The 25,452-nt window shown below is 37.7% G+C and overlaps 1 long non-coding RNA gene across 1 annotated transcript; it reads left to right on the forward strand.

Moving 5' to 3' along the window:
• Positions 1-661: 661 nt before the first annotated feature.
• LOC139188860 (uncharacterized) lies at positions 662-10,713 on the forward strand. Its single transcript, XR_011572222.1, has 2 exons — positions 662-1,074; positions 10,391-10,713. It is a non-coding gene; the product is annotated as an uncharacterized lncRNA (long non-coding RNA).
• The last annotated feature ends 14,739 nt before the right edge of the window (positions 10,714-25,452 follow it).

The following is a 25,452-nucleotide window of genomic DNA, read 5'->3' on the forward strand; positions in this document are numbered from 1 at the left end:
CAATTCGTATTAAAATATTATTTAATTATTTAAAAAAAAAGAATTTTATTTTTAATTTCAGATAGGTTTTTTAACTAATCTTGTCACGCCACGTGTTATGATCCGAAAGTACAATTTTTAGATATATTTTCGAGTAGATTTTTAACCAATTACATAGTGCCACGTGCCATGATTCTGTAACAATTATATGGATATATTTCCGATAAGATTTTGAACCAACCACATCACGTCACGTGTCACTATCTGTTTAGAATCCTTGAGAATATATATTCGATAAGATTTTTAACCAATTCACGTCGTGCCACATGTGTAATACCCTGAAAAATTTAAAATATATGATTATGTAGAAATTGTTTATCGGAAAGTGAAATAATGAAAATGTCCCTCGTTGATTAAACATAATTTTACGAGGATATATTTTATTCTCGTATATTTTATTGTATTTCTTGGCATATTTGGATAGAACTCGATCTCATGAACGCGTAGGCGCAAACTGTTCATGAAACGGAGTTATAATGAAGAAGTTATAAACGAGCAAAGTTAGGGGTGAAATGGTCAGTTAACCATAATCTGGATTTCTCCAGAAAATTGTGAGGTGCCACATGTGTGGTAGTGGCTGGGAGAGAAATGGGCACTACCCAATTAGAAAGAAAGGAAAAAAAAAAATAAAAAGAGAAAGGGAAGCCCAGCTTTTCCGTCGCCATGCACCCGTGCATCAACCCCGGTGGTTTCCGCCATTCTTTCCGTCGATTCATCACCATCCATCACCTACAACCCCTTCCTCAACCTTCTCTCTCTTCCATTTCACCCAAAATTAGAAGGAATTTAAGGGTAATTTGGTGATGAACCGACGATGGGTGTTCCGAAGCCTCGACGGCAATCCACCCATTTCGGAAGGGATTTCCGTCAACCATCACCACCCTCAGGTGTCAATGGAGTCTAGGAACAAAGCCCAATCAACATTGGGGGCGGCGGAGTGACGGAATGGATGAATCGAAGTGCACCCTTTTAGGGTTTTTCGGCGGATCTTGGTGATTTCAAGCCACTTCCCGGCCAAACTAGGCTTCGGCCCAGGTATGAAAATTTCTCCTCTCACTGAGATATACTTGTTTGTAAAATTTGAGAATTTTTGGAAATAGTTGAAATTTTCCAGCAAGTTGGGGCGACGGACCGCCACCCCTAGCGGTGCGTGCCCAGAGAGTCGTCAATGCTATTTTTAGGCTAAATTAGATTCCTTGAATTCAGTTGTGGTATCCGTATGACGTAGGTTGATCGTTTGAACCTAAATTCACTACGATACGTTACTAGGTCATTATATGAACCGATGATCTGACTGTTGGATCGTCACCAAACTTTGAGGCATTATAATAAGTAATATTTGAGGACCTTAGGAACTTATAGATTGTGAATCTGACGTACGGATCTTCCCAAATTGGATTTGTAAATTTGTAAAATAAAACGTCGATCGCCACTTGATTTCGTGATTGGCGGAGTTCTGACCGTCGGATCATAATGAAATTTTAGTATGTTGTTCTAGAAGCATAATGTGAATTACGAATGGCTTGATCCCTTCGTTTAGGGTACGTAGGCAATCTAACCAGGATGTTAGATGCAACCATAAATTAAACAAAAAATGATTATTTTTTTAGTGTGATTAATTAGAATTATAATTAACCATTATTTTTATTGTGGCCTACCTATGTGTTTGGCTTCCGAATTAGAAATTTTGGGTCATTACAACATGGCATTATTTACAACCTCATCCTTTTTTTTTTCATATAAACCTTTCATCCATCCTAAAATCATACACCAAAGTCAAAATAGCTCATAATCTTTCTTCCACAGCTTGCATTTCGAACACCTCATCTTCACCATCCTCGAGGTTGAACAATTCTTCATCTTCCTCAAACAACTCTTTCTCTTGCTCATTGATTTCTAATAATCTCCTAGAAGAAGATACTATAAGAACTCGAGATTTATAAACCATGAAGAAAGATTATGAGTTATTTTAATTTTGGTGTATGACTTTAGGATGGATGAAGGGTTTATATGGGAAAAAAAAGAGATGAGATTGTAAATAATGTCATGGGGCACGACGTGAATTGGTTAAAAATCTTATCGAAATATATTCTCAAGGATTCTAAACAGATATTGACATGTGGCGCAATGGGATTGGTTCAAATCTTATCGAAAATCTATCCATATAATTCTTGCAGAATCATGACACGTGGCACTACGGAATTGGTTAAAAATCTACTCAAAAATCTATCCCGAAAATTGTACTTTCGGATCATGGTACGTGGCATGACACGATTGGTTAAAAACATATCCGAAATTAAAAATAAAATTATTTTTATCATTTTATTTACAAAATTAAATAATATTTTAATACAAATTGCTTAGGCTATTCAAGTTAGGGGTGGACATGCACTAGGGCAATTAGTGTCCTTTGCAGGTAGTTACTATTCATTTGGGTGAATTGAATTGACTATTATCCCGGAGACATTTAACTGCTCATTACAGGTAGTTACAACAATTAATGGCATCACTGCCGGGACATTGATGGGCATAAACCATCAAACACAAATATAGAAGGGAAAAAATTCAAATATAATAATTGGCTAGGGGAAAAAAAAGAGCAAGAAACTCGTGATGATATACAGATTAACTTTCCCCTACAATTAATACAACATTTTTCTTTTGCTCATCTGAAAATTATGAACTACAATTAAATCCTAAACAAATTAATCGTACATAATTAAGAAAAATCCACTCGCACATGTTAATATGCATCCTCCTAATGCCTGTTGTGGAATAAGGCAAGCAGGACGACTACTAGGGCCCCAAAAAAGTTGGGGTCACAAGTTAACACATTTTGTTCCTAGAGATGAATCCCCATGCATGCATGAGTATAACTAGCAGAGGCTATTGCAAATGACGACTACTAGTTGGAGGGAACATGGTAGTACTTCCCTTTACATATGTACCTGTAACCAATTGGGCATGACTCTGAAACGGAGCACAGGATTACTCATTGGTATATTGCCATGTTTTAGGCACAGAGATTAAGTTTAATGGGATTAAACGGGCCTGGCTTCAACTAACTTCGTTTCTAGAAGTTCTTAGAGATTTGCTCGCTCGTCCTCGTCTTGCTCAATCATCCTCGTCCTACTCCTTCATCCTCGTCCTACTCGTCCTCGCCCTGCTCCTTATCTAGTAAATTCCAAATCCAACGATCTATTTCTTCAATTTTGTTTTGCAAATAGAGAAATTATTATTGTGTTTTTGATTGATTTCGTTGTTTTGGGTTTGAATCTCTGAAAATTTTGAATTTTTAGCTCAAAGATTGTGATAAACTTTTATTAAGCTTGCTGCATTTCATAGAAGGGAAAGCGAGGAGTAGCAGCAGAAGCAGCAGCGACGGTGGTAGTAACCCTAATAGGTAGAGCATTTCTCTTTAGCCCACTTTATCTCGAATTCAGACCCTGATCTTACACTAACCCTCATCCTACGTTGATGTTAGTGAAAAGATTATTCACAACATATAGGCGCTAGCTTCCAACTTGAGTTTCGCCGAGAAAGTGGAACCAAGCAACCCATGATATTGCTAAATACTTTTTTGAAGAACAAGATGTTTCTCAATGATTGTTATATAAATGTAAAAGTTAGAGAGATAACCTTTATAGTGAGTGGACTGAAGCAAAGGTAAAATATCACACTGTAATTAAAACACAAGGAGATGACAAATTAAAGAGGGAGGAATGGATGATATTATTGATCTGTTTGTTTTCTAACTGTTTTTCCGTGCATTTGTTGTAGTTGGAGTGCTCTATTTATAGAGCAGCTCCATACACACAATTTCTTACAATTTGAAAACTTACATCGCATATTTTGACAAACACATATTTTGTTTCCATAGTCTATGTCAACATTTATGAACATTGACAATAACAATGCCATTGTTGAATATCATCATGCATACACTTTGAATCATCTTCCAAGATCTGTATGGGCATTCACTTCTCACCAGTATTTTCAACACTCCCCCTTGGATGCCCACATATCAACATCAGTTGCCTCGTTAAAACCTTGCTTGGAAAAACCCAGTGGGAAAAAACCATAGCAAAGGAAAAAGAGTACAACTTTACCTGGATTGTTGATATAGTGTTTAGTATGCTTATGTTGCCTCGTTAAAACCCTGATAGGAAAAACCCAGTGGGAAAAATCCTAATCGAAGGAAAAAGAGTACAACAAGCATGTATCATGGATGCTCCCCCTGAGATGTATCTCCCCCTGATTTCGCACTCTCCAAACTTAGTTGTTTGGTAAGTCGACGTAATCCGATACTTTGCACTAACTTCTGAAACGTGCATTTTGGTAGAGACTTGGTGAACAAGTCTGCCAGATTTTCATTAGAACGGATTTGTCTGACTTCAATAACTTTAGCCTTCTGAAGCTCATGTGCACTGAAAAACTTTGGAGATATGTGTTTAGTTTTATCGCCCTTGATGAATCCTTCCTTCATTTGGGCAACACAGGCTGCATTATCTTCATGAATGACAATTGGATTATCTGTATTCAAAGTTAGACCACATTAATTCCGAATATGATGGATCATTGATCTTAACCAAGAACATTCACGACCTGCTTCATGTAAAGCAAGTATTTCTGAATGATTTGAAGATGTAGCAACCAATGTTTACTTTGTTGAGCGCCATGAGATCGCTGTATCTCCATTCTTGAACACATATCCAGTTTGTGAGCAGGCTTTATGCGGATCAGAGAGGAAACCAGCATCTGCATAATCAACAAGGACCTGGTTATTTGTGGAGTTCTTTGAGTAGAAGAGACCCATGTCTATTGTCCCACGAAGGTATCGCAATACATCTTTGACACCCTTCCAATGACGGATTGTTGGAGCAGAACTATACCTAGCCAACAAGTTGACTGAAAAAGCTATATCTGGTCTAGTACATTGTGCTAAATACAACAAAGCACCTACTGCACTCAGATATGGTACTTCTGGACCAAGGACCATTTCATCCTCTTCTTTTGGACGGAATGGATCTCTCTTAATGTCCAGAGAATGAACGACCATTGGTGTGCTGAGTGGATAAGCTTTATCCATGCCAAATTGCTTCAGAATTTTTTTTAATGTAAGCTGATTGGTGGACCAAAATTCCACTAGCACAATGCTCGATCTGCAGGCCGACACAATATTTTGTTTTCCCAAGGTCTTTCATTTCAAATTCGCTTTTCAGATATTCAGCAGTTTTATGGAGCTCTTTAGGAGTTCCAACTAGGTTCATATCATCTACATATACTGCCACTATAGCAAATCCAAAGTTGGATTTCTTAATGAACACACAAGGGCAAATGACATTGTTGATATATCCTTCTTTGATCAAATACTCACTGAGACGATTATACCACATTCGTCCAGATTGTTTCAGCCCATACAATGATCGCCTTAATTTGATCGAGAGCATACCTTGTGGTTTGTTACTTGTTTCAGGCAACTTAAGTCCTTCTGGGACTTTCATGTATATGTCAGTATCTAATTCTCCATATAGATACGCAGTGATGACATCCATAAGTCGCATGTCAAGCTTTTCTGAAACCACTAAACTTATTAAGTAACAGAACGTAATTGCGTCCATTACAGGAGAGTATGTCTCCTCATAATCAATTCCAGGTTTTTGTGAAAAGCCTTGTGCAACGAGTCGTGCTTTGTATCTAGCAATCTCGTTTTTTTCATTGCGTTTCCTTGTGAATACCCATTTGTAACCCACGGGGTTTACATCAGGCGAGGTTTGGACTACTGGTCCAAAAACACTTCGCCTTTCCAAGGAACTTAATTCTGCCTGGATTGCATCTTTCCACTTTGGCCAATCTTGTCTCTGTTTGCACTCATCAACAGAGTGGGGCTCAATATCATCACTTAATATGATTTCAGTGGCTACTACGAATGCAAACATATCGTCAATGATTATTTCATTCTGATCCCACAATTCATTAGTACATGCATAATTTATAGAGATTTCTTTGCTTTCATGCACTTCTGTCTCTTCAGGGACATATGTCTCATCAAGGACATTTTCTTTTTCCGGAAGTCCAGAATCATGAATTGTGGATTTGTCATTCATTCTTTCTTCCTGAATGATTTCATTTGGATTCAGTTGTGCCCTTGTCTTTCTCTTTCGAGGGGCTGAATCTTTTGAACCTGGTGGTCTACCACGCTTCAGGCGTGCACCAGATGAATCATTCGCTGCCATTTTATTTTGTCCAACAGGGACATCAATTCTAGCAGGTGCATTTGCAGCTGGTATATGCGATTTTGTCACTTTCATAGCATCATTAAATGCATTTGGCATTTGATTGGCAATGCTTTGAAGATGAACGATCCTCTTTACTTCATTTTCACATTGAATGCTTTGAAGATCAAAATGAGACAAGGTGGGAACAACCCATGTCAGTTCTTTTCGTTCTTCTGGAACGGTCTTTTCTCCCCCTAACGATGGGAAGACTGTCTCATTAAAATGACAATCAGCAAAACGAGTTGTAAACATATCACCTGTCAAGGGTTCCAAATATCTAATGATAGATGGTGAATCAAAACCCACATAAATTCCCAGTCTACGCTGAGGTCCCATTTTAGTGCGTTGCGCGGGTGCAATAGGCACATAAACAGCACAACCAAAAACTCGTAAATGTGAAATGTTTGGCTGATGTCCAAACACGAGTTGTATTGAGGAGTATTGGTAGTTGGCTATAGGTCTCAATCGAACCAATGATGCAGCATGTAGGATGGCATGTCCCTATGCAGAAGCTGGTAATTTGGTTTTCATAAGCAGAGTGCGGGCTATTAACTGAAGCTGCTTGATCAATGCTTCTGCTAAACCATTTTGAGTATGGATATGAGGAACATGGTGTTCAACATCAATGCCCAATGTCATGCAGTAATCATCAAAGGTTTGAGACGTAAATTCACCAGCGTTATTAAGTCGGATTGACTTAATGGGATAATCTGGGAACTGTGCTCGTAACTTAGTTATCTGAGCAAGAAGTCTCACAAAAGCTACATTCCGAGTAGACAAGAGACAAACATGTGACCATCTGGTGGATGCATCAACCAAAACCATAAAATATCGAAATGGTCCACAAGATGGTTGAATAGGTCCACAAATATCCCCTTGAATTCTTTGCAGAAATGATGGGGATTCAGCATCAACCTTTAGTTGTGATGGTCTTATTACCAACTTTCCTTGAGAATAAGCCTTGCAAGGGTTATCATTTGAGATAGCAATGTCTCTGCTCAATAATGGATGTCTATTAGAGTTGGTAATGATCCTACGCATCATGGTGGATCCTGGATGACCTAGACGGTCATACCAAAGCATGTAAACCTTTGAATCAATGAACTTCTGGTTCATGACAGTATGTGATTCAACTGTCCTTATGTATGTATAATATAATCCACTCGAAAAACCACGCAACTTCTCCAATATACGCTTCTGGGTATCATTGGAGGTAATGCATAGATACTCCACATTTTCTGCACTTTTCGTTTCAATGTGGTATCCATTTAGACGTATGTCTTTGAAACTCAACAAATTTCGAGTAGATCGAGTAGCATACAATGCATTTTGTATGGACAATATTGTTCCATTTGGTAACATAATCTGAGCTTTCCCTGAGCCTTCAATTACATCTGAAGGTCCTGATATTGTTGTTACCCCTACTCTTGTAAGCATTAAGTTTGAGAAATACTTTCGATCACGAAGTATTGTATGTGTGGTTGCACTGTCTGCAAGACATATATCTCCGCCATTTCTCATGTTCTGAGAATAACCACAGTTTTTATCCATGCTTTCTGAGTAAATGGAATCACAGTTAACAAACAATTTATAACAGGAAATTTACATGCCACTTTTATTGAATCTGAAAAACTAGTTTTAGACAACAAGTTCAGCATAATAAAAGTACATCAAACATAAACGATTTAGTCAGACCGATCTTCATTCCCCCTTTCCATAACGAAGTCTGAAACATCGAGGTGAGTTGCGTCAAATTGCCCTGATAAATTAAACACTGGATCAGGTATATCCATTGGTTTAGCCTGGTCGAGAAAATTGGTCTCGACACCCTTCTCCTTGAGGGAGGCTTGATACAACTCCACCAGATGTTTTAGGGTACGACAAGTTCGCGCCCAATGCCCATTGCCACCACACCTATGGCAGGCCCCTTCAGAGTTCCTGGGAGCATGGGTCATGTGAGCTTTGCCTTTGTGACGATTCACATTTTTGAAGCTCGGGCCAGAATTATGCCTCGGAACTTGGTTGTGAAACTGACCATCATGGTTCTTGCCTTTCCTATTCCATCGACCTCGTTTGTGGCCACGTCCTCGTTTATGATAATCACCACCAGATGATGTGGCGTTCACTTCGAGGGAAGTAGCATTCACTTATGGGAATGATGCAGATCCAGTAGGTCGGGAATTATGGTTTTTCATCAGGAGCTCATTGTTCTGTTCAGCTACCAGGAGCACAGATATCAGCTGGTTGTATTCCGTGTAGCCTCGCGCTCTATACTGCTGCTGCAGGAGCACGTTATTGGCATGAAATGTGCTATAAGTCTTTTCCAGCAACATTTCCTCAGTAATGGTATCCCCACAAAGCTTCATCTGAGAGGTAATCCTGAACAACGCATAATTGTACTCCGCCACTGATTTGAAATCCTGAATTCTCAGGTGAGACCACTCATAGCAAGCTTTTGGAAGAATCACCGTTGTCTGGTGATTGTATCTGCTTCTCAAGGCCTCCCAGAGAGCTAACGAATCTTCAACCGTTAAGTACTCACTCTTTAGTGCCTCATCAAGATGGCGGCGAATAAAGATCATGGCCTTCGCCCGATCTTGAGAGGATGAGCTGCTTTCTTCCCTGGTGGTATCTCCAAGATTCCCTGCTTCCAGATGGATCTTGGTATCAAGTACCCAGGTAAGGTAATTCTTCCCGGTAATGTCCAGGGCAGCATATTCAAGCTTCGCCAAGTTCGCCATTTTCTTTTCTGAAAGAAAATGAGATGTGTAAGAACTTGCAATAATATGTATTCCTAGAGGAATGTAATGTTAGAACTTCTGGTTCTTACAAATTTTTCATTTTGATCTTCAGGCCAAAATGATAAGCACTCGAAACTTCTGGCTCGAGATTTTCAGGGTGAATGAGGAGGGCGATTGTACCGCACCATTCTCATTGAAAGAATGTAACATGGAATGGGCGATTAGTCCGCACCACTCAAGTAGCAAGAAAATTGAAATACGCAGAGCAGGGTGGGCGATTATACCGCACCACCTAAAATTGCAATGAAATTAAACAACAGGTAAATGTAAATTTGCATAGCAAGGTGGGCGATTATACCGCTCCACCTGAAATTTACAGTAAAAATAGATCTACAGTCCAAGATCGGCGATGATACCGCACCATCTTGGATCGCAGTAAGATGAAATTTGCAGTTCAAGATGGGCGATTGTACCGCACCATCTTGGATTGCAGTAAAAATAAATACTGGGTTAGTAATCAATATCCAAACCAAACAAGTAATCAAAGATGTATGTAACCGCTAGTTGGAGAACTACGAGCAGGCATGGAGCAAACAGTTCGTTGCGAAGGTATACCGCGCAGTTGAGGCAGAGGAAGAAGATGAACAGGAAAAACCTTAGAGGAAACATTTTTTTTTCGTTCGGCGGAGAGAAATGAGAGAATGATTTCTTTTGGTGAATGTAAATGAGACATGGTTATATTTAGAGACTCGTGCTGATAACGTGTTATATAAATGTAAAAGTTAGAGAGATAACCTTTATAGTGAGTGGACCGAAGCAGAGGTAAAATATCACACTGTAATTAAAACACAAGGAGATGGCAAATTAAAGAGGGAGGAATGGATGATATTATTGATCTGTTTGTTTTCTAACTGTTTTTCCGTGCATTTGTTGTAGTTGGAGCGCTCTATTTATAGAGCAGCTCCATACACACAATTTCTTACAATTTGAAAACTTACATCGCATATTTTGACAAACACATATTTTGTTTCCATAGTCTATGTCAACATTTATGAACATTGACAATAACAATGCCATTGTTGAATATCATCCTGCACACTTTGAATCATCTTCCAAGATCTGTATGGGCATTCACTTCTCACCAGTATTTTCAACAATGATGACATTTTAAATATTCTAACTGTTGACGTTAAAGTATTTGTTCGATAAATTAGTAACAAATCTTGGGAAAAAAAAATAGTGTGATAATTAATTATTGTCACCACATGCCACGTATAAATGTTTCGCTTCACGTTGGTCATAGCAATGGATAATTTGGTAATTGTACTGCAGTATAGAAGATGACATTAAACACGTTGTCTACCATGGCCAACTTCCACGACAACCTTCGGGCCCTGCAAATCTTTACAAAAACAAAGGAAGCTCCTCCAAGAATATAGGATATTTTAAAGGCAGGGCCGGCCCAGGCCCAGTGCAGGAGGGGCGACCGTCTAGGGCCCAAAAAAATTAGGGGCACCAAAATTATTAGGACGGTATATTTATATATGTTTTTATAAGAGTATAAATTTATAAAATTTGATTCAAAGACACAGAAATTTAACTAGAAGTGGTGGTTTGTCATTTGAAAATAATAAGGAGGTCTTGGGTTCAAAACACCATGTGTGCTTATTTACTTTCCTTTTTTTTACAAATTTCTTTTTATAAGAGTATAAATTTAGAAAATTTGGTTAAAGGATCAAGAAGTTTAATTAGAAACATTGATTTTTGTTGTTTCAAATTAACAAGAGGTCCTAAGTTCGAAATGCTATGTGCATGTTTATTCTTTTCAATTTTTACAAATTTTTGTTTGGTTGGTAATTTATTTTTAGTTATTATCTAGTAGCTATGTGGGTTGTTATTTTTAAATATTCGTTTTAATTTAAGTCTAATCTTCAACAAAGAATAATATGTAGAGCAAATTTGCAAATTATATGACGTGTCATCAAAATGTTTAATTTAGTGCCCATTCATTAATAATACATATCAATTAAAGACTCGAAAACATCATTATTTTTTAGTCCCATATTGACAAGGTTAGTAAATAAGAAAAAAACACCTCACGATTTATTCAAAAACACATTCAAAGTTCAAATGGAAAACAAAACTCATCATCTATCTAATTGTAAGCCCGAAGTTTTTTGTTTCCCTCTCTCAATACAAAATAAATTAGTCTTTCTGTGTTTCTAAATTATTGAGTTTGAAGTGTTTTTCTAAGTATAATTTTTTCGATGTCTTATGTGTGAAAATAAATAATTTTCTTACATAAAGTTAGGGCACTTTTTTTTACTTTGCCCCGGGCCTCAAAAATCTCTGGACCAGCCCTGTTTAAAGGAAAAAACAGATACGACAAATAGTCACTTTTTGCTAATAAAATTTTCTTAAAAATTGATCTCTGTGGTCTTCAACATCTTATGTTTTTAACACAATTAACATAATAATATTATGAAAAATTGTACTAAAAACATGAAGTCTCACTTTGAAAGAGTCTCATTACCATCCAACTTTGGTTTTTTGCCCTAGTAATCAACAATTTTCGGATTTTTTACCCTCCAATTTCCTATTTTAATATAAAAATCCATCCTCAGAACATAATAAGGCAATTGAGCAATAACAATGTCGTTGCAATTCCTGGGTACATGTCGTATTTTAATTTACGAAAAATCAAATTTAGTTTCAACTTGAAAAAAAAATGTGTGCACGTAAATATATATCACATATTTTTTAAATTAACTTATATGCGCTAAATTTTTTAAGAGGATTTAACGCTTGAATTCAAACCACGTAAAAAGCACTAAATTTGCTATACGTATGTTGTATGTTAAAGGGACTCCCCACATTAAAGTTTCTAAAATCATGTCGTCTAGTTCCATCAAATATTTTGTTTGTTTGCCGATGAGGTACACGTGTTAGGCCTACAATCCCAATGAGACGACACTACGTGAATATTGCCCTCTTAGGAACCGGATCCCCTCCGGATCCAAGGAACTGAGCCCAAGGATCAAATGATCCAGACCATTGAAATTTGATCCAACGGCTATAATTATTATAATTTTTAAAGGGTCCACTGTTTGTACGTAACCGTTAGATCAAATTTCAATAATCCGGAACATTTGATGAGTGGGCTCAATTCCTTTAGGTCCGAAGTGGATCCGGTTCCGCCCTCTCAAAGCACAAAATGTTGATTGAATCAATTTTAATGTTAAAAATTGTGTGACTTAAAACAAAGGGAAATTCTCATTTTTCTACTCAAGTTTTCCAATTTTCAGCTTTTATACCTAAATATTTTTTGTATTACTTTTATACCAAAATATTGATTTTTCTACCAACTTCATACATTCTTTAGTCTATCCGTTAGCTAATCACTTGATAGCAGCTCATGTCACAACATGACACCAAAATAAAAATTGGTAGTGAATTCGACTAATAAAACTTAAGTGCAAACGCATCCTTAATTGTGAAGCTATTTTGATTAATATATAAAGAGATTGTTATTTGCACTTTTAAAAGGTCATTGTGCACTCATATCTTTTTCAATTTTCTCAATAAGGATGAGCGCAAACTGATTTTTTTTTTTTAAATGGCAATGGAAGCCCATGTAATATAATTTGACAAAAAATAGTGTGTAGTTTTTTTATGCCTGTTTGTACCATATTTAGAGCCTCCATATTTAAACCTCGTATAAATACTCGAGGGACTCAAGTGCAATTATGTAATAAATGAAAGGGCAAATATGTAATAAGTGAGGAGCCCTTATTCTATAAATGGACTCCTTACTCTCCTCATTAGAAGAGGTCAAGGTTTAGGCCATGGGAAGAGAGAAAACATCTCAGAGAGGGCAAACACAGAAAATAGGCTAGAGAACACACTGTCTCTAGCCTTCTTGTATATTCACCATTCAGAGTGAAACAATATCAACATCAATGTGGACATAGCCCAAACATTAGGGTGAACCACGATACATCTTGTGTTCTTTACTTTCTTGTAGATTCATGGTCGGATTTACGTTGGTCTAAGATCCTCCGGATTTTGTGCATCAACATTTGGCGTCGTTTGTGAGAAACGACACGAAAAGCTATGTTGGTTCTCTTTCATTTTTCCATCTCACCACCGTGAAAACTTCACAACCTCCAACGTGAATCTGCAGAAACCAAGAACCCAAAACTTTTCCAGAAAACCCACAGAGCCACCTCTTCTCACTCAGTCTCTCTTTGTAATTGCAAGACAGAATCCACCCAACCCATGGAGCCACCTTCTCATCCTCCTCATTTCTCTGCCACTTCGTTTGCCTCCACCCAAAACCTCTCTCCCCTCCTCACTTGGAACTCTAACTTCTGCAGTTGCTGCTACTATTTCCTCTCTATAAAAACCCTACAAATGAGTAGTTGAATCCCATCTCACCAACTCAGCAGTGGGCTGGTGGTGTCGGGCTCACCCGAGCAGCAACTAAAAGAGCGTCAACCGATAATGGTGTCGCGCGTCGTCTCGTACACTGGCGGTCATATGAAAAAATCTGGAGAGCTAGGCAAAATGTTCGACAGCCAAATTACCAATCATCCTCTTTCTGCTCCATGTAACATACCTCCTCCTATTTCCAAGCTTTAAGGCTCATGCCCTTCTTCCTCCTTCTAACACAACAACGGATCTGTTCGATTGAGACCCAACTTCGGTCAGATTTCTAAGAAATCCTCATGCCCCTTGACTCCACATGCTCTCCGCCGTTCCAAAGAAACCCATCGGGCTATACAACCCGTCGTTTGTTAAGGACTCATGTAGTGTCGGCTTCGTCGCCGAATTGTCCAGCAAGGTCAGCCGCCAAACGATTACGGATGCAATTGAAATGTTGGAGCGGATGACGCACAGAGGAGCGTGTGGGTGCAAAACGAATACTGGTGATGGAGCTTGGATTCTCGTCGGTTTTCCTCATGACTTCCAAATCGAAAGTAAAAGACAAACCCAAGAGCAAAAATTCGCTCTTTTTTTTGCAGTATTTGAATTTTGGAGAGGAGATGGGGGCGTACAGAGCTGACGACAATTACAATTACTTGTTCAAGATAGTGTTGATCGGCGACTCGGGCATCGAAAAATCGAACCTTTTGGTGCTGTTCACGAAGAACAAGTTCAGCCTCGAATCCAAGTCCACCATTGGCGTCGAGTTCGCCACCAGAAGCATTCGGGTCGATGATAAGGTCGTCAAGTCCCAGATTTGGGACACCGCCAGCCAGGAAAGCCATGGGAGAAGGGTAACTTTTTAGTTGGCTGAGTTGAATCTTACTGGTAGACGGTATGGACGATATGAATGTGTTTGCTGTAAAGCAGGCATGCAAATCTGCAAAAGAGCATGCTCTGAAAAATGGACCCATTATTCTTGAAAGGGACATTTACAGGTACCATGGTCACTTTATGTCTGATCACACGTGATGAGATTTCTGGCATAAGGCAGCCACCCACGGTTTCATGTATGCAAGTGGAGTTACAACCAGCAATGCAGCAGAAAAAGAAAAATACTTGTGTTGAGTGCAGGAAGTTTTACCAAAAGCTATAGACCACCAAATTCAAAAGAAAGAGATAAAAAACTGCCTCCATGTGAAGGTTTCCTCCAACAGCTGGACCGCTGAGGTTGATGTGAAGGGAGAAATCTCGTTGTTGCCAAGTCCCAACAGTTTTTCTGAATGATGTGATTTACTTTTCTTATCTTTTGGAGACATCTGTATAACCCCACCAGAGGGTAATCATAAATAAAGAAAGAAGACAGCATGCCAAAAAAAAGAAGGCAAAATATCGGCAAGCCTAAAATAGTGGGCTGGAATGTTATGTGGAGGGCGAAGGCCCATATGCCCAAAAGAGCCATGCCCTATGGTTTCAAACTCCAACTTTCATCCCTCCACTTAAGGTTCACCCTCTATTATCACCAACCAGGTGATCAAAAGTACATCCAGTACTCCAAAATTATTCGGCAGCCTACTGCTATTATCACCAACTAGGTGATCAAAAGTACGTCCAGTACTCCAAAATTATTCAGCAGCCTGCTGTTATTATCACCAACCAGGTGATTAAAAGTACAACCCATCCTCCAAAAAATCATACATGAGCATCACTCATGACAATCACCATCATACATGAGCATCACTCATGTCAATCATACATAAACATTCATGAGCAGCACTCGTGTCAATTATACATAAACATTCATGAGCATCACTCATGTCAACATTCATAAGCATCACTCATGTCAACATCCATGAACATCACTCATGTCAATCAACATAAACATTCATGAGCATCACTCATGTCAATCAGCTTCGAAAGCTTCATTTACAGAGCTCCAGCTTCGAAAGCTTCATTTACATAGCTCCAGCTTCGAAGCTTCATTTACAGAGCTCTAGCTTCGAAAGCTTCATTTACAGAGCTCCAGCTTCAAAAGCTTCATTTACAGAGCTCCAGCTTCGAGATCTCCAACTTCGAAAGCTTCATTTACAGAGCTCCAGCTTCGAAAGTATTCGTATGCAAAAGGGTCATCATGCACTCATATACTATACATGGAGGAGTGCACATGATTTTTAAGTGAAAATAATACTCTCACTTTTTTAGAATCAATAATTATATATACATATGAGCGCTCAAACACTAACTAGCTAGAATTTTAATACGGCGCTAACCATTATCTATGTTAAGTCCAAATAATAACTTAATTGGCTAAATGTTTTCCTATCTCAGTGAGTTTTTCCAGGGTTGATCTTTTAACGATAACCTAAAAAACAATCGGTTTAAAGTATGAGATTGCTTTGTGGAACGGGCCTAGATAAACATAATTAGAGTCATATTAACTTAAGAACCAATTAACACTCGTTATACATTTGAGAATGAGCATAAAATTGTAATTTTATGTTTTGTAATTACATTCATGGGCAAGTAATACTTTTTACATGTGTTTGAACTTCTCGTGTATGGAACACGAGATACACATTTTGTGACAATCCGTCCCAAATCTTACGTTTTTACAAGATTTAAAAGTGTGATTTTAGGAAAATGCCTTTAGAGGCGAGGGTTTGGACATCCGTTGACCAATGTATAGCGATGTGTATGAATTAATACTTAGCGTTTTCTTGAAGTACTTTTGTTTAGTCACCATTTATATATTTTATACATTTTTATAATGATATATTTTGTTTATCATTTAGTGAAAAAAAAATAGTGGAAGAAGAAGAGGAAGAAGAAGAGGAGATGGGGAGAGAGAACAAAGGGAAGGGTTTCTCCCCATTCAAAGGGGAGGAAGAGAGAGACTGCCAAATCAGAAGCAGAAGCGATGAGGGAAAGGAAGGAGAGTAGAGAGCGGGGGAAAAATGGGGGAAACGGGTTCCCAACCCGTGACCCGTGTACAGCACCAGATTTCTCACGAAATTGGACCAAGAAACCATTCCCAATCATCCCCTAGTCCTTTCCTCTTCCATTCCCAATCAAATTTTATAGGATTTGTGCTTGAATTCGAGTAGAACGAAACTATGGGTTACGAGGATGCCATGACAAAATCAGACGATCTTGAAGGTAATCCAGCAAATTGCTACCACCACTAGACTCCTCTAGAACCCAGGAACAAAGCCCAATAAGTGGTGGAGGCGTCGGAACACATTTGGAGGTCGAATCGAAGCACACCCAATTCTAGGGTTCCGACGGGTTTTGATGAAATTGGAGCCTTTCCAAGCCAAATTGGCCTTGGTCACATGTATGAAAGTTTCTCTACTCTTTGAGATCTTCATTTCTGTAAATTTTGAGAATTTTTAGAAATAGTTGAATTTTCTGGCGAGCCAGGGCGGCAGACCGCCACTCGCAGCGGCTGGTGCGGCGGCGCATGGCCAGAGGGTCGTCGATGTTATTCTTAGGCTAATTAGATGCCTTGAATTCAGTTTTGAGAATTGAATGATGCAGATTGATTGTTAGAACCAGAATTCTCTATGATACGTTAATAGGCCATTATATGAATCTACGATCCGATTGTTGGATTGTCATCAAACTTTAATAGGTTATTATTCATAATATTTGAGGAATATAGGAACTTATGGATTGGGAATCTGACGTACGGATCTTCTCAAATTGGATTTGTAAGTTCGTAAAATAAAATGTTAACCGCCACTTGGTTTTGGCAATTGGCGGAGATTCGACCGTTGGATCGTTCCAAAAGTATGTTATTCTAGAAGCATAATGTGGATCCTTGGAAGTTACGGATCAGAGATCTGATTGTAGATCTTCTAGACCGAATTACGTAGACTCATGTGCGATGTAAGTTATGTATTATATCAACGGGAATTCTAAGATATGGTTTGATAATTGGTCATAGGCGCTGATCGTTTGTGACGCCTCGATATTTATGCTAGGAAGTTGTAGCGCAGACTCCAGGTGAGTGGATCTTTCCTTGCTTATCATATTTTTTCGTGATTGAAAATTCTATAAATGCTTTTAAATAAAACTAAGAAATTTATGCCATGACATATATATATATATATATATATTTCGAGACAATAGTCTAGTTTGGGAAATTGAGTAGTTTGAGGGACATTGCTGGAAAGATTATAAGATTTGACCCTATGTTTTAGTGGTTAAATGTCGATCATAAATCATTGCGTGAATAATCAAGAAATTGAAGTAAGGAAAGGGAATTAATTGATAGTTAATTTAACTAGTGTTTAATTAGGCTTATCATCGATGATTACTCTCGAAAGTAAATAGTCTGGGAATGAGGCATTGCAGTTATGCTCTAGACCATTTGTTTATATGTTTATATATCTAGAAATATTATGATATAGTTGAAGTTCAGACTTACATCCTAGTATATCCATATGTATATTCCTTGTACATAATTATTATGAATGTGTGCAAAGGTGAACGCAAGACACCCAAGTAAGTTCAGGTAAGTATACAGTATTAGTTGAATTGATGAGGTTATGGTATGATTACATCTATGTTTTAAGCAATTCCGACATTGTCGTACATGTTCCAATAGTAGGCAACTCCGGCATTGTCGTACAGGTTGCTTATGAGTCGTACATGTTGTATTAGATGCATTTAAAGTTCATAAACCTGCACCCCGGGTGATTGTGAATTACCAGAGATGTAGCACAGGCTTGTATATATATAATGTCACCTCCCGTACCATATGCTCACTTTGGATCCAATTTAGGTGCACAGTCTTGTCGAACAGACCACTATAGGTGGTTCCGACTCGTAGGTAACTAGCGATTTATCGCCCATCTATCATGAAAGAGTAGTGTTGAGCATAATTATATTACACCCAGTCTTGTTGTACACAAGGTATTAAATATTGATGATATCGAAAATATCGATAGTCCAAAAACACGGAAATTTCGATGAAAATATCGGGATATTATCGATATCGATAAAAATTGAATAAAAACCACGGAAATTGTAAGAAAAACTTAGAAAGTTTTATTGAAACTTTGCAGTATGTTTATTTAGTCAATTGTCTATTATTTTATCATACAAAATTGGAAGAAAATGCATTGCATGATAGATATAACTTATTTAAGTTGATTATATAGTGAGCTGGCAAACATTGTGAGTGTAGAAAATATGTAGTAATTAATGAAAGAAGTTTAAACACACCATAATCATTTATATATAATGAATTAGTACAATATTTTACACTTTTATACATTGCATGGTAAGATACATGAGTGACTTAGCAAGGTCTAAAATATCGATGATATCGGAAATATCGGTAGTCCAAAAACTCAGAAAATTTGATGGAAATATCGCGATATTATGGATATTTTAGACCATGGTCGTACATACCCTTTTTAGTGGTTCCGACTTGTGTGCAGTGTAGTGTCGTACAGGTCACTAAAGGTGACTCCGGCTTATGTGCTAGCAATGATTGATGAGCTATGATTTTAGTCGTACAGGTCACTAACGGTGACTCCAACTTATATGCTAGCCATGAAGTGACTCTGACTTACATGCTAGCCATGATTGATAAGATATGTGATAAGATATGAATATGTCGTGTAAGTCACTAGAGGTGACTCCGACTTACATGCTAACCATGATTGATGAGATACGTGATGGGTTAGCATATGTGATGAATACGTGATGAGCTAACATATGTGATGAATACGTGATGAGCTAGCAGACGTGATGAATATGCGATAAGTTAGTATATGTGATGAATATATGATGAACTAGTATATGTGATGAGATGGGGGCAAGTCGTACAGGTCACCATAGGTGACTCCGACTTGCGTACTAGTATGAGTTTTTAATCACATGATTAATTGATATTATTAATGAGATGTTGTGTTATGGTATATTTATGATTTTTCTGGAAATTTTTGAGGTGTTGTAGATGGGGACTATAATGTTTTATATGGTTCTATTAAAATATTACTTGCAGGGCTACTCACCTTTGTCTTGTCTTCACCCTCCAGATCTTATTAGCTGAGCTTTTTTATTGTCGAAGATTCGTGGCGATTCTTAGTATTGGAGATTATTTTGAGGTTACAATTCCCAATTTACTCTTCTGTACTTACTTATGCTCTAACATCACGTGTGCGGTGAGTTTATTCCCGCTCACCAATGCACTATGGTATTTAGGCACTCTTAGGTTTAAATTTATTCATAATTGTTCCACATCATCACACTTTATGGCTTCGTCACCTTCCAGGTGTCGGCCAGCACAGCTCGATTCGAAGTCCTAGTGGACATTCCGGGTCGGGGTGTGTCAGTTTGGTATCAGAGCATAAGTTTGGTAGTATTGCATTCATCACACACGTGATGTGAGCATTCTCGGTTCCCGAGTTTAATGTTTGAATCTTACCACCTCGTCGAATACGGAAAATATGCTAGTTGTTTCTAAATTTTGAGCAAAAAAAAAAAATTGATGATTTGTCAATCGTTAGAGGATCATTGTGACGTGTGTCTCTAGATTATAATCAATGAACTTATCTACCAAGGAAAGGTGTGGATTTTGAGACTAGTTGCCTAATGTGGAGTTAACGTATCATTATTGGTGTATCGTCAGAAATTTATGAGTTAATCTCATTATTATTGTTAACCGTCATTATTAAACCTGTTGAGAATAGAAATAAAAAATAGTTTTAATTCCTTGACAGTATCTAGGAGAATACCACCATTTCATTTTTTGTACTACATTAGTTTATTTGAATCTTTTTGCTCAAATCCTATTTCAAATGGGGCTCTATGCAACAACTTTTTGGAACTTGAAAATTTCTTGTGAAACTTGTTGAATTCATTGTAGTCTTACCAATGTATAAAACCATTTGGAAGGAACTATTTTATCTATGATTTAAAGTTAACGATTATCATTTTGCTTGGAAATCGAATGACAATTCTTTATGGAAAACGTGTCTAAAATCTTTATCAATCTTAGAACTTCTTAAATACACTTACTTTTGGAAAGGATTGAGTTTTGATAGTGTCAGTAGAAGAATTTAATCAATAGCTATGAGTGCGCTATAGGGTATCTTTTCGGTTGTATGAGAATGACATATTTACTCTCGAATACTTTCAGTTTGTCCGGTTCTGTTTCAGTTGGAAAATACAAGTATCGATATGGAATTATCTTTAACCTATCGAGAAATGGTTTGAATGATTATAATCATTTGTCATATGAAGGGAGTTGGGAAGTACCATTATACAACTTTCAGTATGAAATATTTTGTATGTATTGAGAATGTGAAAACCAATAATTATGATGTTGAACAAATGCTATGCTCATGCGTTGTTCAATTGGTGGTTGCTTTACTTGAGTGGAAAACAGTATTCTTCCAGCCTTAAAACTTAAAGTATTGGCAAGGGTTTATTTTCTAAAAATAGGCATTGAAATCTCAACAAACAAGACATTGGTGAAAACAACTAAGATATAAGGTGGGATGTTGCTAATTTTACCCGTGGGACATGATCAAAGGTGGAACTAAAACAGAAAAAATAAAATAAAAATTTGAGATTCCACGTGAGATGATGGAAGAGAATTTTCAATCGAGGTGTCTCGCCTTAGGTTAGAGCGGAAGGATGTTGAGGAAAGAAGGTCCAAACAAACTGAATAACCACAGTTTCTTTTGTTTACTTTGGAGGATGATGGCATTATGAGAAAGTGGCTTCTAGATCCTTATACAAGTTCAGGTAATCAGAAACCCATCAAGATTATCATCTTCGTGTATTTATACTACATTGTGTTACGTGTTTCACTTCTTATCAAATAATTTTATTATTATTCTTCCGCCGTTAATATTGATCCTTTTGAGATTGGAAATTTCAGCTAGTTTTAATTTCTTGGTACTATTGTTAGAATATCACCTAATAGAATTCTTGCAAAGTCTATTTTTATTAAGATTCAGGAAATGTCTCTTGTGGCAATGTGGTGCTAATGTGAGAACACTCGGCGGAATAACATTTTGGGAAATTACTTTTGGTCTCTGGTAGTTTAATACGTTTGTGATGTTGCCATTCGATCATCAAGAACCTTGTTAGCTCATTCTTAAATTTTACCTTGTTACTTTTGGCCTAAATCAACAACAGAGTTGTTTAGTCTTTCGGCATAATTCATTGGTTGTTTGACCCTTTGATATTCTAGTCTGCCCCTGTTAGGTTTATACCCCTAGTTTCACCTCCTGGTATTAAAGGTAATTGGGTTGATTTAGAGTCACCAGCCTATTTCCCATATCATTTTTTATAGGGACATACTGTCCAGGAGGACCACTTAGATATGAAAATTTTATATTTAGTCCAGATATCTCATATTCTAGATTTCATGAACTTGTTTTGACCCTCAATTTCTTGAGTGTTCTTTTAACCTTCTCGCCATGATTTTTTCACTCAATTAGTGAGGAATTCATAATAGATCGATTTGGTGGGCGCGTGCGCCGGTGATCAAAACCCCATGAGTGAACAGAAACCTTTCTAGACAAGTGCGACAGTTATTTATCTATTTGAAAGAGGAATTTGGACTTACGAATCTGTTGAGCCTTTTGGGTATGTTGGTCACTTCAGTTTCCTGAAAATAACACCATAGGGCCATGAAAGCGGTATTTTGGGTGTCGATTATTTTTGAGGAAAATCATCTTTCCATCTATTATATAGCATTATCATACCTATAAAGAGAAGGAAGGTTTGAGCTTGAAAGCATGAAAGAAGAATAATTACTTTCCGATCGCGACATAATGACATTCTTTGTTATGCTACCGCTCTAGCTTGATTTTTTTTTCCATGTATGTAGGTATATATTGTTTCCTATCTTATGGAGTACATTACGTTTAGCTAATGATTTTAAATTTCGGGGACGAAATTCTTTACGGTGGGTAGATTGTGACAACCCGTCCCAAATCTTACGTTTTTACAAAATTTAAAAGTGTGATTTTACGAAAATGCCTTTAGAGGCGAGGGTCTGGACATTCGTTGACCAACCTATAGCGAGGTGTATGAATTAATACTTAGCGTTTTCTTGAAGTACTTTTGTTTAGTCGCTATTTATATATTTTATACATTTTTATGATGATATATTTTGTTTATCATTTAGTGAAAAAAAAATAGTGGAAGAAGAAGAGGAAGAAGAGGAGGAGACGGGGAGAGAGAACAAAGGGAAGGGCTGCTGCCCAATCAGAGGGGAGGAAGAGAGAGATTGTCCAATCAGAAGCAAAAGCGAGGAGGGAAAGGAGGGAGAGTGGAGAGCGGGGAAAAAAGGGGGGAAACGGGTTCCCAACCCGTGACCCGTGTACACCCAATCCAATTCTACATATTTTCCTGTGGTTTTCCACCGGATTTCTCACAAAATTGGACCAAGAAACCATTCTTAATCATCCCCTAGTCATTTCCTCTTCCATTCCCAATCAAATTTTATAGGATTTGAGCTTGAATTCGAGTAGAACGAAACTGTGGGTTCTGAGGATGCCATGACAAAATCCGACGATCGTGAAGGTAATCCGGAAAATTTCTACCACCACTAGACTCCCCTAGAACCCAGGAACAAAGCCCAATCAGTGGTGGAGGTGTCGGAACACGTTTGGAGGTCGAATCGAAGTACACCCAATTCTAGGGTTCCGACGGGTCTTGATGAAATTGGAGCCTTTCCAGGCCAAATTGGCCTTGGTCACAGGTCTAAAAGTTGCTCTACTCTTTGAGATCTTCATTTCTGTAAATTTTGACAATTTTTAGAAATAGTTAAATTTTTTGGCGATTCAGGACAGCCGACTGCCACCCGCGGCGGCTGGTGCGGCGGCGCATGGCCATAGGGTTGTCGATGTTATTCTTAGGCTAATTAGATGCCTTGAATTCAGTTTTGAGAATTGAATGACATAGATTGATCGTTAGAACCAAAATTGTCTAAGATACGTTAATAGGCCATTATATGAATCGACGATTCGACCGTTGGATCGTCATCAAACTTTAATAGATTATTATTCATAATATTTGAGGAATATAGGAACTTACAGATTGGGAATCTGACCTATGGATCTTCTTGAATTGGATTTGTAAGTTCGTAAAATAAAATATTAACCGCCACTTGGTTTTGGCAATTGGCGGAGATCCGACCGTTGGATCGTTCCGAAACTTTAGTATGTTATTCTAGAAGTATAATGTGTATCCTTGGAAGTTACGGATCAGAGATCTGATTGCAGATCTTCTAGACCGAATTATGTAGACTCATGTGAGATGTAAGTTATGTATTATATCAACGAGAATTCTGAGATATGGTTTGATAATTGGTCATAGACGCCGATCGTTTGTGACACCTCGATGTTTGTGCTAGGAAGTTGTAACACGGACTCCAGATGAGTGGATCTTTCCTTGCTTATCATATTTTTTCGTGATTGAAAATTCTATAAATGCTTTTAAATAAAACTGAGAAATTTATGCCATGACTATATATATATATATATACATATATATGTTATAAAATACTATGAGATGGTTGAGTTTAGATTTCCTCATGATGTATCCATATGCATATTACCATAAACTACGAATGGCTTGATCCCTGCTTAGGGTACGTAGTCAGTCTAACGAGACGTTAGATGCAGCCATATAATAAATGAGAACTGATAATCGAGACAATAGTCTAGTTTGGGAAATTGATGAGTTTGAGGGACATTGCTGGAAAGATTATAAGATTTGACCCTATGTTTTAGTGGTTAAATGTCGATCATAAATCATTGCGTGAATAATCAAGAAATTGAAGTAAGGAAAGGGAATTAATTTTATGTTTTGTAATTACATTCATGGGCACATAATACTTTTTACATGTGTTTGAACTTCTCATGTATGGAACACGAGATACATGTTTGCCCTCTTGGGTATGAATTTCACATGCTTGAGTTACATTTCTTTATAGCTAGGCTATTCCCATTACAAAAGTCTAAGATTTAATAAGGGTGTTATTTGATACATGGTCATTGTGCACTCATATCTTCTTCAATTTTCTAATTAAGGATGAGCGCAGACTGATTTTTTTTTTTTTTAAATGGCAATGGAAGCCCATGTAATATAATTTGACAAAAAATAGTGTGTAGTTTTTTTATGCCTATATAGCAATTATTTCTCTATCTTCAAAAGGGAGCTGTAAGTATTGGTATGCAAAAGGGTCATCATGCACTCATTTACTATACATGGAGGAGTGCACATGATTTTTAAGTAGAAATAATAGTCTCACTTTTTGAGAATCAATAATTATATATACACTATGGTTAGTGATTTGATTGAGCCCAACTCCAGGTCATGGAAGAGTGAAGTCATCCTGCAAGGCTTCAGTTCGGAGGATACAAAACACATACTTAGCATCCCCTTAAGTAAATTTGGCTGCTGTGATAGACTTGTGTGGCACCACACCGTCGACAGAAGCTCCTCGGTTAAAACCGGTTACGGGGTTGCTGTTAGTTTACTGGAGAACGGAGCTTTGGGAAAAAAAGGGCGAGGAGTCCCTAGCATGCACCATAACACCAATCAGGTTTGGAAAGGTATTTGGAACCTTCAAGTTCCTAACAAAATCAAGTTCTTCATATGGAGATGCTGTAATAATGCCCTTGCTGTTCGTCACAATCTAAAAAGACGACATATGCGGATCGACAATGTCTGCGGGGTATGCAACTTGGTTGACGAATCTGAAAATCACCTATTTTTTAGATGTGGCCTCAGCCACCGCCTCTGGTTTTGTTCCCCACTACATCTCAACTCCATTGAATTGATCGGTGCTGATTTTTTAGATAGCTGGAATATCTTCTGCACTAGTATTAAAGATAGAGAGGACGCAGAGGCTATCATGCAAGAATTTGCGTTTGGGCTTTGGCGGATATGGAAAAACAGAAATGATGTGGTGTTCAAAGGGTCACACTGCC

The sequence above is a fragment of the Malus domestica genome, chromosome 10 (assembly GCF_042453785.1).
Source record: "Malus domestica chromosome 10, GDT2T_hap1".
Lineage (NCBI taxonomy): Eukaryota > Viridiplantae > Streptophyta > Magnoliopsida > Rosales > Rosaceae > Malus > Malus domestica.